The sequence below is a fragment of the Globicephala melas genome, unplaced genomic scaffold, assembly GCF_963455315.2.
Source record: "Globicephala melas unplaced genomic scaffold, mGloMel1.2 SCAFFOLD_354, whole genome shotgun sequence".
NCBI classification, from domain to species: Eukaryota; Metazoa; Chordata; class Mammalia; order Artiodactyla; family Delphinidae; genus Globicephala; species Globicephala melas.
The window spans coordinates 83,209-98,624 of NW_027207523.1; the positions used below are offsets into that span (position 1 = coordinate 83,209).

Sequence of the window (15,416 nt, forward strand, 5' to 3'; positions counted from 1 at the left end):
CGCCTTCTGGCCGCCTGGCCGGCCGGGCCGGCGGGGAGCGACCCCGCCGGCGCGCGCCGTGGTGGGAGGGGCCTGAGGAGGTGGGGCCTGCAGCGGGGCCCGGCGGGGGCGGAGCCGGCGGCCCCCGCCGCGGGCGAGTAAAGGAGAAGGCGGGCGGAGCGGGAGGCAAAAAGCCTACAGCACCCGGTATTCCCAGGCGGTCTCCCATCCAAGTACTAACCAGGCCCGACCCTGCTTAGCTTCCGAGATCAGACGAGATCGGGCGCGTTCAGGGTGGTATGGCCGTAGACGGGGGTGGGGGGCCGCGGGCGGCCTCTTGAGGCCCAGTTTCGCTGGCGCTGGCGCCTTAACGCCAGCCTGGCGGCCGGCCCGCCCCGGCAGGGCCCCCTCGCCCGCCCAGGCAGGGGCAACGGAGGTCTCGGGTATCGGGCGGCGGCGGAGGGTTTGGCGACCACCTCCCAGCCCAGGGCGGCCGTGACCCAGCAAACCCTTCGGCGCTTGGCGCCCCGCCCAAGATCCCGCACGTCGCTCACAGGGACGTGGCCCCGGAGGCTTCAGGGCCCGGGGCCCGCGGTCCCTTGGGCATCGGCCCTGCCCGCCCACGCGGCCCTAGGCGCAGCCCGGCCGCAGCCCGGGCCGGCCCTCCTTCCCGACAGCAGCTGGCCCGAAGCCACTGGGAGCCACCATTGAGTCGCCACGGCCCCTCAGCCCCGGCAAGGCCACCCTTGCCCCCACACCCCCCGCCGAGCTCAGGACCCCGCCCCTGGTGGCCGGCAGGCCCGGGGAAGCGGCCCCTGCCCTCGATCCCGCTCCCGCACCCGGCCGCGGTGACACGCCAGAGGGGCGGGGTGGGGGGGGCTTTTGTCGGAGGGAGCTGTGGAGGGACACACCGGCACACAGGTGGCGGAGCCGGGGCTGGGCGCCGGTGGGGGCGGCCAGGTGCAGGTCGAGGGGCTCGCGGGCCGAAAGGACGGCAACTGGGCCCGCGGCGGAGTCTGGGTCCGGGCCAGCCACCCCGGGAGCGTCTGGGGTGCGCCTGCCTTCCAGGGCCGCCTTCTGGCCGCCTGGCCGGCCGGGCCGGCGGGGAGCGACCCCGCCGGCGCGCGCCGTGGTGGGAGGGGCCTGAGGAGGTGGGGCCTGCAGCGGGGCCCGGCGGGGGCGGAGCCGGCGGCCCCCCGCCGCGGGCGAGTAAAGGAGAAGGCGGGCGGAGCGGGAGGCAAAAAGCCTACAGCACCCGGTATTCCCAGGCGGTCTCCCATCCAAGTACTAACCAGGCCCGACCCTGCTTAGCTTCCGAGATCAGACGAGATCGGGCGCGTTCAGGGTGGTATGGCCGTAGACGGGGGCGGGGGGCCGCGGGCGGCCTCTTGAGGCCCAGTTTCGCTGGCGCTGGCGCCTTAACGCCAGCCTGGCGGCCGGCCCGCCCCGGCAGGGCCCCCTCGCCCGCCCAGGCAGGGGCAACGGAGGTCTCGGGTATCGGGCGGCGGCGGAGGGTTTGGCGACCACCTCCCAGCCCAGGGCGGCCGTGACCCAGCAAACCCTTCGGCGCTTGGCGCCCCGCCCAAGATCCCGCACGTCGCTCACAGGGACGTGGCCCCGGAGGCTTCAGGGCCCGGGGCCCGCGGTCCCTTGGGCATCGGCCCTGCCCGCCCACGCGGCCCTAGGCGCAGCCCGGCCGCAGCCCGGGCCGGCCCTCCTGCCCGACAGCAGCTGGCCCGAAGCCACCGGGAGCCACCATTGAGTCGCCACGGCCCCTCAGCCCCGGCAAGGCCACCCTTGCCCCCACACCCCCCGCCGAGCTCAGGACCCCGCCCCTGGTGGCCGGCAGGCCCGGGGAAGCGGCCCCTGCCCTCGATCCCGCTCCCGCACCCGGCCGCGGTGACACGCCAGAGGGGCGGGGTGGGGGGGGGCTTTTGACGGAGGGAGCTGTGGAGGGACACACCGGCACACAGGTGGCGGCGCCGGGGCTGGGCGCCGGTGGGGGCGGCCAGGTGCAGGTCGAGGGGCTCGCGGGCCGAAAGGACGGCAACTGGGCCCATGGCGGAGTCTGGGTCTGGAGGGCTCTGAGCCTCCATCCGCTCTGGTGCCTCGGGTCTACCGGCCCGACGCCTGGTAGCGCGACACCCCACCGGCCCACAGACGTAGCCTCCCCAGCTGTGCTCACAGCGAGTCCAACCGCAGCCTGCATCCCTCCACGGGACACTTGGATTACTCCCGCGATCCCCACGAGGTGCGGCACCCGGCGGCCGAATGGGCTGAGATCCTGCCCTTGCGGCGCCCTGTGGCCACCTCCGCCTCCCTCCCGGTACTGGCCGAGGCCTCGGACCAGCGGGCCCCGGCTCCCAGCTCAGCGCTGCTCCTCCGCCCCTCTCACCTCCTGCCCGACGTCCAGGCTACCGAGCACCCTCCACCCCCGCCCACCTTCATGCCACTCAGCCGGAACCCGGGAGGCAATGCCAACTACCAGGTGTATGACAGTCTGGTGCTGAAGCGGCAACCGCAGGAGGGCCAAGCGCGGGCCAACTCGCTGCTACCTTCCACCTCGGCCTCCAGGCCCTCTCTGCACGGGAGCCAGACTGGGAAAATGAACTTACCAGCAGCAAGTGGGGGCAGGGGCAGGGGGCGGCAGGGCATGGAGAGAGGAATAAAGAGCGCCAGAGTCCAGGAAACATTGGTGGTCTGTGGCTTGGAAGCGCCACTCCTTCTGCCAGCCTGGGTCCCTGCGCTTGGCTTCCTGCAATAAGAAGCCAGTGTCCCCTTCTTGGCCTGAGGGTCCCTTTGGTTTAGTGGCCACAGTTCTGCCAGCAGGCCCCTCCTGGTCCTATACCATGCACTAAGTACATCTGCAGCTGCAGACTCCAAACCCCTGGTCTCTGGGCACCTCCTCTGTGTCTCAGCTGTCCCTGTCCACAGAGAGCCTCATACAAGAAGTTGCTTCCAAACTGGGAGGTTCCACATCTGGGCAGGTCCAGCTCCAGGCCCAGTGAAGGGCATGAAGAAGGCTGAGGCTCTGGACTCCAGCCAGGCCTTCAGCAGGCCTCTGAGGCCAAGGTCTTCCTAGTCTCAAGAGGGGCCAAGAGACGCAATGTGTCATTTGAACAAGTGAGTCAGCGGGCGGTGAGCGAATGAATGACCGCTCGAGGGGATGTATGCCGGCCACCGGGCCCTGTTTGACTGTCCAGGCTCAGCTTACCTGACCCTGGTTACCAGGGAATGCCACTCTGGGCCCTCCTTTTCATCCCCCTCCCTCACTGTGACCTCACCACCTGCCCCATTATGACCCAGTCTGGCTCCCAGTTAAAACTGGAGGGCAGAGGGCCCAGGCAGTCCTGGGACCAACGGCCATGGGTGAGCGAAACTACTACCGAGCCGAGCCGTTCACTGGCCCCATCCCCAGGAAATGCCAGGAGCAAGGATACTCAATTCTTCTGATCCCGGTCAGCTTCATCTTGCTCAACGTGGGGATCAACATGGTGACTATGGTCAGGGCAGGATCTGTGCAGCGCGGTTGGGGGAGCCCTGGGGTCTTGAAGGGGCTGAGGTGGGAGGGCTGCTGGGGTGTGACCGGGACAAGGGTTGGATTTCAGGGCTCACCCTGCTCCCGGCCTCCCCCCCCCCTTCTTGCCTCAACTCTGGAGGCATCTGAAGAGATTCTTGCGGGCACTTTTCAATCGTATTTTCCACAAAGGTGAGTGGGCGCCGGCGTGGGTTCAGGGGATGTGGGCCTGTCCCCTTTCTTCTATCCCTGCCTTGATTCTCAGCCCCTCAGGAACCCAGGCCCTGACCCATCTCGCCTTTCCCCACAGACAAGCAAGCCAGCTGTGTAGGCACCCATCGCATGTGCATGCGCTGCTCCGTGGATCCCAAGAACCTGTGCTCAAGAGTTTCTTCCCACTTCTGCCATCGCCCAAGCTTCCTGCTCGGGCAGGTAAACCCACCTTGACTACTGCCTGCAGCGGGGCTCGGCGGGGGCGGAGCCGGCGGCCCCCCCGCCGCGGGCGAGTAAAGGAGAAGGCGGGCGGAGCGGGAGGCAAAAAGCCTACAGCACCCGGTATTCCCAGGCGGTCTCCCATCCAAGTACTAACCAGGCCCGACCCTGCTTAGCTTCCGAGATCAGACGAGATCGGGCGCGTTCAGGGTGGTATGGCCGTAGACGGGGGCGGGGGGCCGCGGGCGGCCTCTTGAGGCCCAGTTTCGCTGGCGCTGGCGCCTTAACGCCAGCCTGGCGGCCGGCCCGCCCCGGCAGGGCCCCCTCGCCCGCCCAGGCAGGGGCAACGGAGGTCTCGGGTATCGGGCGGCGGCGGAGGGTTTGGCGACCACCTCCCAGCCCAGGGCGGCCGTGACCCAGCAAACCCTTCGGCGCTTGGCGCCCCGCCCAAGATCCCGCACGTCGCTCACAGGGACGTGGCCCCGGAGGCTTCAGGGCCCGGGGCCCGCGGTCCCTTGGGCATCGGCCCTGCCCGCCCACGCGGCCCTAGGCGCAGCCCGGCCGCAGCCCGGGCCGGCCCTCCTGCCCGACAGCAGCTGGCCCGAAGCCACCGGGAGCCACCATTGAGTCGCCACGGCCCCTCAGCCCCGGCAAGGCCACCCTTGCCCCCACACCCCCCGCCGAGCTCAGGACCCCGCCCCTGGTGGCCGGCAGGCCCGGGGAAGCGGCCCCTGCCCTCGATCCCGCTCCCGCACCCGGCCGCGGTGACACGCCAGAGGGGCGGGGTGGGGGGGGGCTTTTGTCGGAGGGAGCTGTGGAGGGACACACCGGCACACAGGTGGCGGCGCCGGGGTTGGGAGCCGGTGGGGGCGGCCAGGTGCAGGTCGAGGGGCTCGCGGGCCGAAAGGACGGCAACTGGGCCCGCGGCGGAGTCTGGGTCCGGGCCAGCCACCCCGGGAGCGTCTGGGGTGCGGCTGCCTTCCAGGGCCGCCTTCTGGCCGCCTGGCCGGCCGGGCCGGCGGGGAGCGACCCCGCCGGCGCGCGCCGTGGTGGGAGGGGCCTGAGGAGGTGGGGCCTGCAGCGGGGCCCGGCGGGGGCGGAGCCGGCGGCCCCCGCCGCGGGCGAGTAAAGGAGAAGGCGGGCGGAGCGGGAGGCAAAAAGCCTACAGCACCCGGTATTCCCAGGCGGTCTCCCATCCAAGTACTAACCAGGCCCGACCCTGCTTAGCTTCCGAGATCAGACGAGATCGGGCGCGTTCAGGGTGGTATGGCCGTAGACGGGGGTGGGGGGCCGCGGGCGGCCTCTTGAGGCCCAGTTTCGCTGGCGCTGGCGCCTTAACGCCAGCCTGGCGGCCGGCCCGCCCCGGCAGGGCCCCCTCGCCCGCCCAGGCAGGGGCAACGGAGGTCTCGGGTATCGGGCGGCGGCGGAGGGTTTGGCGACCACCTCCCAGCCCAGGGCGGCCGTGACCCAGCAAACCCTTCGGCGCTTGGCGCCCCGCCCAAGATCCCGCACGTCGCTCACAGGGACGTGGCCCCGGAGGCTTCAGGGCCCGGGGCCCGCGGTCCCTTGGGCATCGGCCCTGCCCGCCCACGCGGCCCTAGGCGCAGCCCGGCCGCAGCCCGGGCCGGCCCTCCTGCCCGACAGCAGCTGGCCCGAAGCCACCGGGAGCCACCATTGAGTCGCCACGGCCCCTCAACCCCGGCAAGGCCACCCTTGCCCCCACACCCCCCGCCGAGCTCAGGACCCCGCCCCTGGTGGCCGGCAGGCCCGGGGAAGCGGCCCCTGCCCTCGATCCCGCTCCCGCACCCGGCCGCGGTGACACGCCAGAGGGGCGGGGTGGGGGTGGGGCTTTTGTCGGAGGGAGCTGTGGAGGGACACACCGGCACACAGGTGGCGGCGCCGGGGCTGGGCGCCGGTGGGGGCGGCCAGGTGCAGGTCGAGGGGCTCGCGGGCCGAAAGGACGGCAACTGGGCCCGCGGCGGAGTCTGGGTCCGGGCCAGCCACCCCGGGAGCGTCTGGGGTGCGCCTGCCTTCCAGGGCCGCCTTCTGGCCGCCTGGCCGGCCGGGCCGGCGGGGAGCGACCCCGCCGGCGCGCGCCGTGGTGGGAGGGGCCTGAGGAGGTGGGGCCTGCAGCGGGGCCCGGCGGGGGCGGAGCCGGCGGCCCCCGCCGCGGGCGAGTAAAGGAGAAGGCGGGCGGAGCGGGAGGCAAAAAGCCTACAGCACCCGGTATTCCCAGGCGGTCTCCCATCCAAGTACTAACCAGGCCCGACCCTGCTTAGCTTCCGAGATCAGACGAGATCGGGCGCGTTCAGGGTGGTATGGCCGTAGACGGGGGCGGGGGGCCGCGGGCGGCCTCTTGAGGCCCAGTTTCGCTGGCGCTGGCGCCTTAACGCCAGCCTGGCGGCCGGCCCGCCCCGGCAGGGCCCCCTCGCCCGCCCAGGGAGGGGCAACGGAGGTCTCGGGTATCGGGCGGCGGCGGAGGGTTTGGCGACCACCTCCCAGCCCAGGGCGGCCGTGACCCAGCAAACCCTTCGGCGCTTGGCGCCCCGCCCAAGATCCCGCACGTCGCTCACAGGGACGTGGCCCCGGAGGCTTCAGGGCCCGGGGCCCGCGGTCCCTTGGGCATCGGCCCTGCCCGCCCACGCGGCCCTAGGCGCAGCCCGGCCGCAGCCCGGGCCGGCCCTCCTTCCCGACAGCAGCTGGCCCGAAGCCACTGGGAGCCACCATTGAGTCGCCACGGCCCCTCAGCCCCGGCAAGGCCACCCTTGCCCCCACACCCCCCGCCGAGCTCAGGACCCCGCCCCTGGTGGCCGGCAGGCCCGGGGAAGCGGCCCCTGCCCTCGATCCCGCTCCCGCACCCGGCCGCGGTGACACGCCAGAGGGGCGGGGTGGGGGGGGCTTTTGTCGGAGGGAGCTGTGGAGGGACACACCGGCACACAGGTGGCGGAGCCGGGGCTGGGCGCCGGTGGGGGCGGCCAGGTGCAGGTCGAGGGGCTCGCGGGCCGAAAGGACGGCAACTGGGCCCGCGGCGGAGTCTGGGTCCGGGCCAGCCACCCCGGGAGCGTCTGGGGTGCGCCTGCCTTCCAGGGCCGCCTTCTGGCCGCCTGGCCGGCCGGGCCGGCGGGGAGCGACCCCGCCGGCGCGCGCCGTGGTGGGAGGGGCCTGAGGAGGTGGGGCCTGCAGCGGGGCCCGGCGGGGGCGGAGCCGGCGGCCCCCCGCCGCGGGCGAGTAAAGGAGAAGGCGGGCGGAGCGGGAGGCAAAAAGCCTACAGCACCCGGTATTCCCAGGCGGTCTCCCATCCAAGTACTAACCAGGCCCGACCCTGCTTAGCTTCCGAGATCAGACGAGATCGGGCGCGTTCAGGGTGGTATGGCCGTAGACGGGGGCGGGGGGCCGCGGGCGGCCTCTTGAGGCCCAGTTTCGCTGGCGCTGGCGCCTTAACGCCAGCCTGGCGGCCGGCCCGCCCCGGCAGGGCCCCCTCGCCCGCCCAGGCAGGGGCAACGGAGGTCTCGGGTATCGGGCGGCGGCGGAGGGTTTGGCGACCACCTCCCAGCCCAGGGCGGCCGTGACCCAGCAAACCCTTCGGCGCTTGGCGCCCCGCCCAAGATCCCGCACGTCGCTCACAGGGACGTGGCCCCGGAGGCTTCAGGGCCCGGGGCCCGCGGTCCCTTGGGCATCGGCCCTGCCCGCCCACGCGGCCCTAGGCGCAGCCCGGCCGCAGCCCGGGCCGGCCCTCCTGCCCGACAGCAGCTGGCCCGAAGCCACCGGGAGCCACCATTGAGTCGCCACGGCCCCTCAGCCCCGGCAAGGCCACCCTTGCCCCCACACCCCCCGCCGAGCTCAGGACCCCGCCCCTGGTGGCCGGCAGGCCCGGGGAAGCGGCCCCTGCCCTCGATCCCGCTCCCGCACCCGGCCGCGGTGACACGCCAGAGGGGCGGGGTGGGGGGGGGCTTTTGACGGAGGGAGCTGTGGAGGGACACACCGGCACACAGGTGGCGGCGCCGGGGCTGGGCGCCGGTGGGGGCGGCCAGGTGCAGGTCGAGGGGCTCGCGGGCCGAAAGGACGGCAACTGGGCCCGCGGCGGAGTCTGGGTCTGGAGGGCTCTGAGCCTCCATCCGCTCTGGTGCCTCGGGTCTACCGGCCCGACGCCTGGTAGCGCGACACCCCACCGGCCCACAGACGTAGCCTCCCCAGCTGTGCTCACAGCGAGTCCAACCGCAGCCTGCATCCCTCCACGGGACACTTGGATTACTCCCGCGATCCCCACGAGGTGCGGCACCCGGCGGCCGAATGGGCTGAGATCCTGCCCTTGCGGCGCCCTGTGGCCACCTCCGCCTCCCTCACGGTACTGGCCGAGGCCTCGGACCAGCGGGCCCCGGCTCCCAGCTCAGCGCTGCTCCTCCGCCCCTCTCACCTCCTGCCCGACGTCCAGGCTACCGAGCACCCTCCACCCCCGCCCACCTTCATGCCACTCAGCCGGAACCCGGGAGGCAATGCCAACTACCAGGTGTATGACAGTCTGGTGCTGAAGCGGCAACCGCAGGAGGGCCAAGCGCGGGCCAACTCGCTGCTACCTTCCACCTCGGCCTCCAGGCCCTCTCTGCACGGGAGCCAGACTGGGAAAATGAACTTACCAGCAGCAAGTGGGGGCAGGGGCAGGGGGCGGCAGGGCATGGAGAGAGGAATAAAGAGCGCCAGAGTCCAGGAAACATTGGTGGTCTGTGGCTTGGAAGCGCCACTCCTTCTGCCAGCCTGGGTCCCTGCGCTTGGCTTCCTGCAATAAGAAGCCAGTGTCCCCTTCTTGGCCTGAGGGTCCCTTTGGTTTAGTGGCCACAGTTCTGCCAGCAGGCCCCTCCTGGTCCTATACCATGCACTAAGTACATCTGCAGCTGCAGACTCCAAACCCCTGGTCTCTGGGCACCTCCTCTGTGTCTCAGCTGTCCCTGTCCACAGAGAGCCTCATACAAGAAGTTGCTTCCAAACTGGGAGGTTCCACATCTGGGCAGGTCCAGCTCCAGGCCCAGTGAAGGGCATGAAGAAGGCTGAGGCTCTGGACTCCAGCCAGGCCTTCAGCAGGCCTCTGAGGCCAAGGTCTTCCTAGTCTCAAGAGGGGCCAAGAGACGCAATGTGTCATTTGAACAAGTGAGTCAGCGGGCGGTGAGCGAATGAATGACCGCTCGAGGGGATGTATGCCGGCCACCGGGCCCTGTTTGACTGTCCAGGCTCAGCTTACCTGACCCTGGTTACCAGGGAATGCCACTCTGGGCCCTCCTTTTCATCCCCCTCCCTCACTGTGACCTCACCACCTGCCCCATTATGACCCAGTCTGGCTCCCAGTTAAAACTGGAGGGCAGAGGGCCCAGGCAGTCCTGGGACCAACGGCCATGGGTGAGCGAAACTACTACCGAGCCGAGCCGTTCACTGGCCCCATCCCCAGGAAATGCCAGGAGCAAGGATACTCAATTCTTCTGATCCCGGTCAGCTTCATCTTGCTCAACGTGGGGATCAACATGGTGACTATGGTCAGGGCAGGATCTGTGCAGCGCGGTTGGGGGAGCCCTGGGGTCTTGAAGGGGCTGAGGTGGGAGGGCTGCTGGGGTGTGACCGGGACAAGGGTTGGATTTCAGGGCTCACCCTGCTCCCGGCCTCCCCCCTCCCCTTCTTGCCTCAACTCTGGAGGCATCTGAAGAGATTCTTGCGGGCACTTTTCAATCGTATTTTCCACAAAGGTGAGTGGGCGCCGGCGTGGGTTCAGGGGATGTGGGCCTGTCCCCTTTCTTCTATCCCTGCCTTGATTCTCAGCCCCTCAGGAACCCAGGCCCTGACCCATCTCGCCTTTCCCCACAGACAAGCAAGCCAGCTGTGTAGGCACCCATCGCATGTGCATGCGCTGCTCCGTGGATCCCAAGAACCTGTGCTCAAGAGTTTCTTCCCACTTCTGCCATCGCCCAAGCTTCCTGCTCGGGCAGGTAAACCCACCTTGACTACTGCCTGCAGCGGGGCTCGGCGGGGGCGGAGCCGGCGGCCCCCCCGCCGCGGGCGAGTAAAGGAGAAGGCGGGCGGAGCGGGAGGCAAAAAGCCTACAGCACCCGGTATTCCCAGGCGGTCTCCCATCCAAGTACTAACCAGGCCCGACCCTGCTTAGCTTCCGAGATCAGACGAGATCGGGCGCGTTCAGGGTGGTATGGCCGTAGACGGGGGCGGGGGGCCGCGGGCGGCCTCTTGAGGCCCAGTTTCGCTGGCGCTGGCGCCTTAACGCCAGCCTGGCGGCCGGCCCGCCCCGGCAGGGCCCCCTCGCCCGCCCAGGCAGGGGCAACGGAGGTCTCGGGTATCGGGCGGCGGCGGAGGGTTTGGCGACCACCTCCCAGCCCAGGGCGGCCGTGACCCAGCAAACCCTTCGGCGCTTGGCGCCCCGCCCAAGATCCCGCACGTCGCTCACAGGGACGTGGCCCCGGAGGCTTCAGGGCCCGGGGCCCGCGGTCCCTTGGGCATCGGCCCTGCCCGCCCACGCGGCCCTAGGCGCAGCCCGGCCGCAGCCCGGGCCGGCCCTCCTGCCCGACAGCAGCTGGCCCGAAGCCACCGGGAGCCACCATTGAGTCGCCACGGCCCCTCAGCCCCGGCAAGGCCACCCTTGCCCCCACACCCCCCGCCGAGCTCAGGACCCCGCCCCTGGTGGCCGGCAGGCCCGGGGAAGCGGCCCCTGCCCTCGATCCCGCTCCCGCACCCGGCCGCGGTGACACGCCAGAGGGGCGGGGTGGGGGGGGGCTTTTGTCGGAGGGAGCTGTGGAGGGACACACCGGCACACAGGTGGCGGCGCCGGGGTTGGGAGCCGGTGGGGGCGGCCAGGTGCAGGTCGAGGGGCTCGCGGGCCGAAAGGACGGCAACTGGGCCCGCGGCGGAGTCTGGGTCCGGGCCAGCCACCCCGGGAGCGTCTGGGGTGCGGCTGCCTTCCAGGGCCGCCTTCTGGCCGCCTGGCCGGCCGGGCCGGCGGGGAGCGACCCCGCCGGCGCGCGCCGTGGTGGGAGGGGCCTGAGGAGGTGGGGCCTGCAGCGGGGCCCGGCGGGGGCGGAGCCGGCGGCCCCCGCCGCGGGCGAGTAAAGGAGAAGGCGGGCGGAGCGGGAGGCAAAAAGCCTACAGCACCCGGTATTCCCAGGCGGTCTCCCATCCAAGTACTAACCAGGCCCGACCCTGCTTAGCTTCCGAGATCAGACGAGATCGGGCGCGTTCAGGGTGGTATGGCCGTAGACGGGGGCGGGGGGCCGCGGGCGGCCTCTTGAGGCCCAGTTTCGCTGGCGCTGGCGCCTTAACGCCAGCCTGGCGGCCGGCCCGCCCCGGCAGGGCCCCCTCGCCCGCCCAGGCAGGGGCAACGGAGGTCTCGGGTATCGGGCGGCGGCGGAGGGTTTGGCGACCACCTCCCAGCCCAGGGCGGCCGTGACCCAGCAAACCCTTCGGCGCTTGGCGCCCCGCCCAAGATCCCGCACGTCGCTCACAGGGACGTGGCCCCGGAGGCTTCAGGGCCCGGGGCCCGCGGTCCCTTGGGCATCGGCCCTGCCCGCCCACGCGGCCCTAGGCGCAGCCCGGCCGCAGCCCGGGCCGGCCCTCCTGCCCGACAGCAGCTGGCCCGAAGCCACTGGGAGCCACCATTGAGTCGCCACGGCCCCTCAGCCCCGGCAAGGCCACCCTTGCCCCCACACCCCCCGCCGAGCTCAGGACCCCGCCCCTGGTGGCCGGCAGGCCCGGGGAAGCGGCCCCTGCCCTCGATCCCGCTCCCGCACCCGGCCGCGGTGACACGCCAGAGGGGCGGGGTGGGGGGGGCTTTTGTCGGAGGGAGCTGTGGAGGGACACACCGGCACACAGGTGGCGGAGCCGGGGCTGGGCGCCGGTGGGGGCGGCCAGGTGCAGGTCGAGGGGCTCGCGGGCCGAAAGGACGGCAACTGGGCCCGCGGCGGAGTCTGGGTCCGGGCCAGCCACCCCGGGAGCGTCTGGGGTGCGCCTGCCTTCCAGGGCCGCCTTCTGGCCGCCTGGCCGGCCGGGCCGGCGGGGAGCGACCCCGCCGGCGCGCGCCGTGGTGGGAGGGGCCTGAGGAGGTGGGGCCTGCAGCGGGGCCCGGCGGGGGCGGAGCCGGCGGCCCCCGCCGCGGGCGAGTAAAGGAGAAGGCGGGCGGAGCGGGAGGCAAAAAGCCTACAGCACCCGGTATTCCCAGGCGGTCTCCCATCCAAGTACTAACCAGGCCCGACCCTGCTTAGCTTCCGAGATCAGACGAGATCGGGCGCGTTCAGGGTGGTATGGCCGTAGACGGGGGCGGGGGGCCGCGGGCGGCCTCTTGAGGCCCAGTTTCGCTGGCGCTGGCGCCTTAACGCCAGCCTGGCGGCCGGCCCGCCCCGGCAGGGCCCCCTCGCCCGCCCAGGCAGGGGCAACGGAGGTCTCGGGTATCGGGCGGCGGCGGAGGGTTTGGCGACCACCTCCCAGCCCAGGGCGGCCGTGACCCAGCAAACCCTTCGGCGCTTGGCGCCCCGCCCAAGATCCCGCACGTCGCTCACAGGGACGTGGCCCCGGAGGCTTCAGGGCCCGGGGCCCGCGGTCCCTTGGGCATCGGCCCTGCCCGCCCACGCGGCCCTAGGCGCAGCCCGGCCGCAGCCCGGGCCGGCCCTCCTGCCCGACAGCAGCTGGCCCGAAGCCACCGGGAGCCACCATTGAGTCGCCACGGCCCCTCAGCCCCGGCAAGGCCACCCTTGCCCCCACACCCCCCGCCGAGCTCAGGACCCCGCCCCTGGTGGCCGGCAGGCCCGGGGAAGCGGCCCCTGCCCTCGATCCCGCTCCCGCACCCGGCCGCGGTGACACGCCAGAGGGGCGGGGTGGGGGGGGGCTTTTGACGGAGGGAGCTGTGGAGGGACACACCGGCACACAGGTGGCGGCGCCGGGGCTGGGCGCCGGTGGGGGCGGCCAGGTGCAGGTCGAGGGGCTCGCGGGCCGAAAGGACGGCAACTGGGCCCGCGGCGGAGTCTGGGTCTGGAGGGCTCTGAGCCTCCATCCGCTCTGGTGCCTCGGGTCTACCGGCCCGACGCCTGGTAGCGCGACACCCCACCGGCCCACAGACGTAGCCTCCCCAGCTGTGCTCACAGCGAGTCCAACCGCAGCCTGCATCCCTCCACGGGACACTTGGATTACTCCCGCGATCCCCACGAGGTGCGGCACCCGGCGGCCGAATGGGCTGAGATCCTGCCCTTGCGGCGCCCTGTGGCCACCTCCGCCTCCCTCACGGTACTGGCCGAGGCCTCGGACCAGCGGGCCCCGGCTCCCAGCTCAGCGCTGCTCCTCCGCCCCTCTCACCTCCTGCCCGACGTCCAGGCTACCGAGCACCCTCCACCCCCGCCCACCTTCATGCCACTCAGCCGGAACCCGGGAGGCAATGCCAACTACCAGGTGTATGACAGTCTGGTGCTGAAGCGGCAACCGCAGGAGGGCCAAGCGCGGGCCAACTCGCTGCTACCTTCCACCTCGGCCTCCAGGCCCTCTCTGCACGGGAGCCAGACTGGGAAAATGAACTTACCAGCAGCAAGTGGGGGCAGGGGCAGGGGGCGGCAGGGCATGGAGAGAGGAATAAAGAGCGCCAGAGTCCAGGAAACATTGGTGGTCTGTGGCTTGGAAGCGCCACTCCTTCTGCCAGCCTGGGTCCCTGCGCTTGGCTTCCTGCAATAAGAAGCCAGTGTCCCCTTCTTGGCCTGAGGGTCCCTTTGGTTTAGTGGCCACAGTTCTGCCAGCAGGCCCCTCCTGGTCCTATACCATGCACTAAGTACATCTGCAGCTGCAGACTCCAAACCCCTGGTCTCTGGGCACCTCCTCTGTGTCTCAGCTGTCCCTGTCCACAGAGAGCCTCATACAAGAAGTTGCTTCCAAACTGGGAGGTTCCACATCTGGGCAGGTCCAGCTCCAGGCCCAGTGAAGGGCATGAAGAAGGCTGAGGCTCTGGACTCCAGCCAGGCCTTCAGCAGGCCTCTGAGGCCAAGGTCTTCCTAGTCTCAAGAGGGGCCAAGAGACGCAATGTGTCATTTGAACAAGTGAGTCAGCGGGCGGTGAGCGAATGAATGACCGCTCGAGGGGATGTATGCCGGCCACCGGGCCCTGTTTGACTGTCCAGGCTCAGCTTACCTGACCCTGGTTACCAGGGAATGCCACTCTGGGCCCTCCTTTTCATCCCCCTCCCTCACTGTGACCTCACCACCTGCCCCATTATGACCCAGTCTGGCTCCCAGTTAAAACTGGAGGGCAGAGGGCCCAGGCAGTCCTGGGACCAACGGCCATGGGTGAGCGAAACTACTACCGAGCCGAGCCGTTCACTGGCCCCATCCCCAGGAAATGCCAGGAGCAAGGATACTCAATTCTTCTGATCCCGGTCAGCTTCATCTTGCTCAACGTGGGGATCAACATGGTGACTATGGTCAGGGCAGGATCTGTGCAGCGCGGTTGGGGGAGCCCTGGGGTCTTGAAGGGGCTGAGGTGGGAGGGCTGCTGGGGTGTGACCGGGACAAGGGTTGGATTTCAGGGCTCACCCTGCTCCCGGCCTCCCCCCTCCCCTTCTTCCCTCAACTCTGGAGGCATCTGAAGAGATTCTTGCGGGCACTTTTCAATCGTATTTTCCACAAAGGTGAGTGGGCGCCGGCGTGGGTTCAGGGGATGTGGGCCTGTCCCCTTTCTTCTATCCCTGCCTTGATTCTCAGCCCCTCAGGAACCCAGGCCCTGACCCATCTCGCCTTTCCCCACAGACAAGCAAGCCAGCTGTGTAGGCACCCATCGCATGTGCATGCGCTGCTCCGTGGATCCCAAGAACCTGTGCTCAAGAGTTTCTTCCCACTTCTGCCATCGCCCAAGCTTCCTGCTCGGGCAGGTAAACCCACCTTGACTACTGCCTGCAGCGGGGCTCGGCGGGGGCGGAGCCGGCGGCCCCCCCGCCGCGGGCGAGTAAAGGAGAAGGCGGGCGGAGCGGGAGGCAAAAAGCCTACAGCACCCGGTATTCCCAGGCGGTCTCCCATCCAAGTACTAACCAGGCCCGACCCTGCTTAGCTTCCGAGATCAGACGAGATCGGGCGCGTTCAGGGTGGTATGGCCGTAGACGGGGGCGGGGCGCCGCGGGCGGCCTCTTGAGGCCCAGTTTCGCTGGCGCTGGCGCCTTAACGCCAGCCTGGCGGCCGGCCCGCCCCGGCAGGGCCCCCTCGCCCGCCCAGGCAGGGGCAACGGAGGTCTCGGGTATCGGGCGGCGGCGGAGGGTTTGGCGACCACCTCCCAGCCCAGGGCGGCCGTGACCCAGCAAACCCTTCGGCGCTTGGCGCCCCGCCCAAGATCCCGCACGTCGCTCACAGGGACGTGGCCCCGGAGGCTTCAGGGCCCGGGGCCCGCGGTCCCTTGGGCATCGGCCCTGCCCGCCCACGCGGCCCTAGGCGCAGCCCGGCCGCAGCCCGGGCCGGCCCTCCTGCCCGACAGCAGCTGGCCC

At 71.0% G+C, this 15,416-nt stretch overlaps 10 non-coding genes across 10 annotated transcripts; all 10 read right to left on the bottom strand.

Annotated features, from left to right (window-relative positions):
• Positions 1 to 171: 171 nt before the first annotated feature.
• On the bottom strand, positions 172 to 290 carry LOC132596506 (5S ribosomal RNA). The gene has a single exon (XR_009562584.1). It is a non-coding gene; the product is annotated as a 5S ribosomal RNA (ribosomal RNA).
• Positions 291 to 1,222: 932 nt separating this feature from the next.
• On the bottom strand, positions 1,223 to 1,341 carry LOC132596508 (5S ribosomal RNA). Its single transcript, XR_009562586.1, has one exon. It is a non-coding gene; the product is annotated as a 5S ribosomal RNA (ribosomal RNA).
• A 2,695-nt stretch (positions 1,342 to 4,036) lies between these two features.
• On the bottom strand, positions 4,037 to 4,155 carry LOC132596509 (5S ribosomal RNA). Its single transcript, XR_009562587.1, has one exon. It is a non-coding gene; the product is annotated as a 5S ribosomal RNA (ribosomal RNA).
• Positions 4,156 to 5,087: 932 nt separating this feature from the next.
• On the bottom strand, positions 5,088 to 5,206 carry LOC132596510 (5S ribosomal RNA). Its single transcript, XR_009562588.1, has one exon. It is a non-coding gene; the product is annotated as a 5S ribosomal RNA (ribosomal RNA).
• A 933-nt stretch (positions 5,207 to 6,139) lies between these two features.
• LOC132596511 (5S ribosomal RNA) lies at positions 6,140 to 6,258 on the bottom strand. Its single transcript, XR_009562589.1, has one exon. It is a non-coding gene; the product is annotated as a 5S ribosomal RNA (ribosomal RNA).
• A 932-nt stretch (positions 6,259 to 7,190) lies between these two features.
• LOC132596512 (5S ribosomal RNA) lies at positions 7,191 to 7,309 on the bottom strand. Its single transcript, XR_009562590.1, has one exon. It is a non-coding gene; the product is annotated as a 5S ribosomal RNA (ribosomal RNA).
• Positions 7,310 to 10,005: 2,696 nt separating this feature from the next.
• On the bottom strand, positions 10,006 to 10,124 carry LOC132596513 (5S ribosomal RNA). Its single transcript, XR_009562591.1, has one exon. It is a non-coding gene; the product is annotated as a 5S ribosomal RNA (ribosomal RNA).
• Positions 10,125 to 11,056: 932 nt separating this feature from the next.
• Positions 11,057 to 11,175, bottom strand: LOC132596514 (5S ribosomal RNA). Its single transcript, XR_009562592.1, has one exon. It is a non-coding gene; the product is annotated as a 5S ribosomal RNA (ribosomal RNA).
• A 931-nt stretch (positions 11,176 to 12,106) lies between these two features.
• Positions 12,107 to 12,225, bottom strand: LOC132596515 (5S ribosomal RNA). Its single transcript, XR_009562593.1, has one exon. It is a non-coding gene; the product is annotated as a 5S ribosomal RNA (ribosomal RNA).
• Positions 12,226 to 14,921: 2,696 nt separating this feature from the next.
• Positions 14,922 to 15,040, bottom strand: LOC132596516 (5S ribosomal RNA). Its single transcript, XR_009562594.1, has one exon. It is a non-coding gene; the product is annotated as a 5S ribosomal RNA (ribosomal RNA).
• Between the last annotated feature and the right edge of the window lie 376 nt (positions 15,041 to 15,416).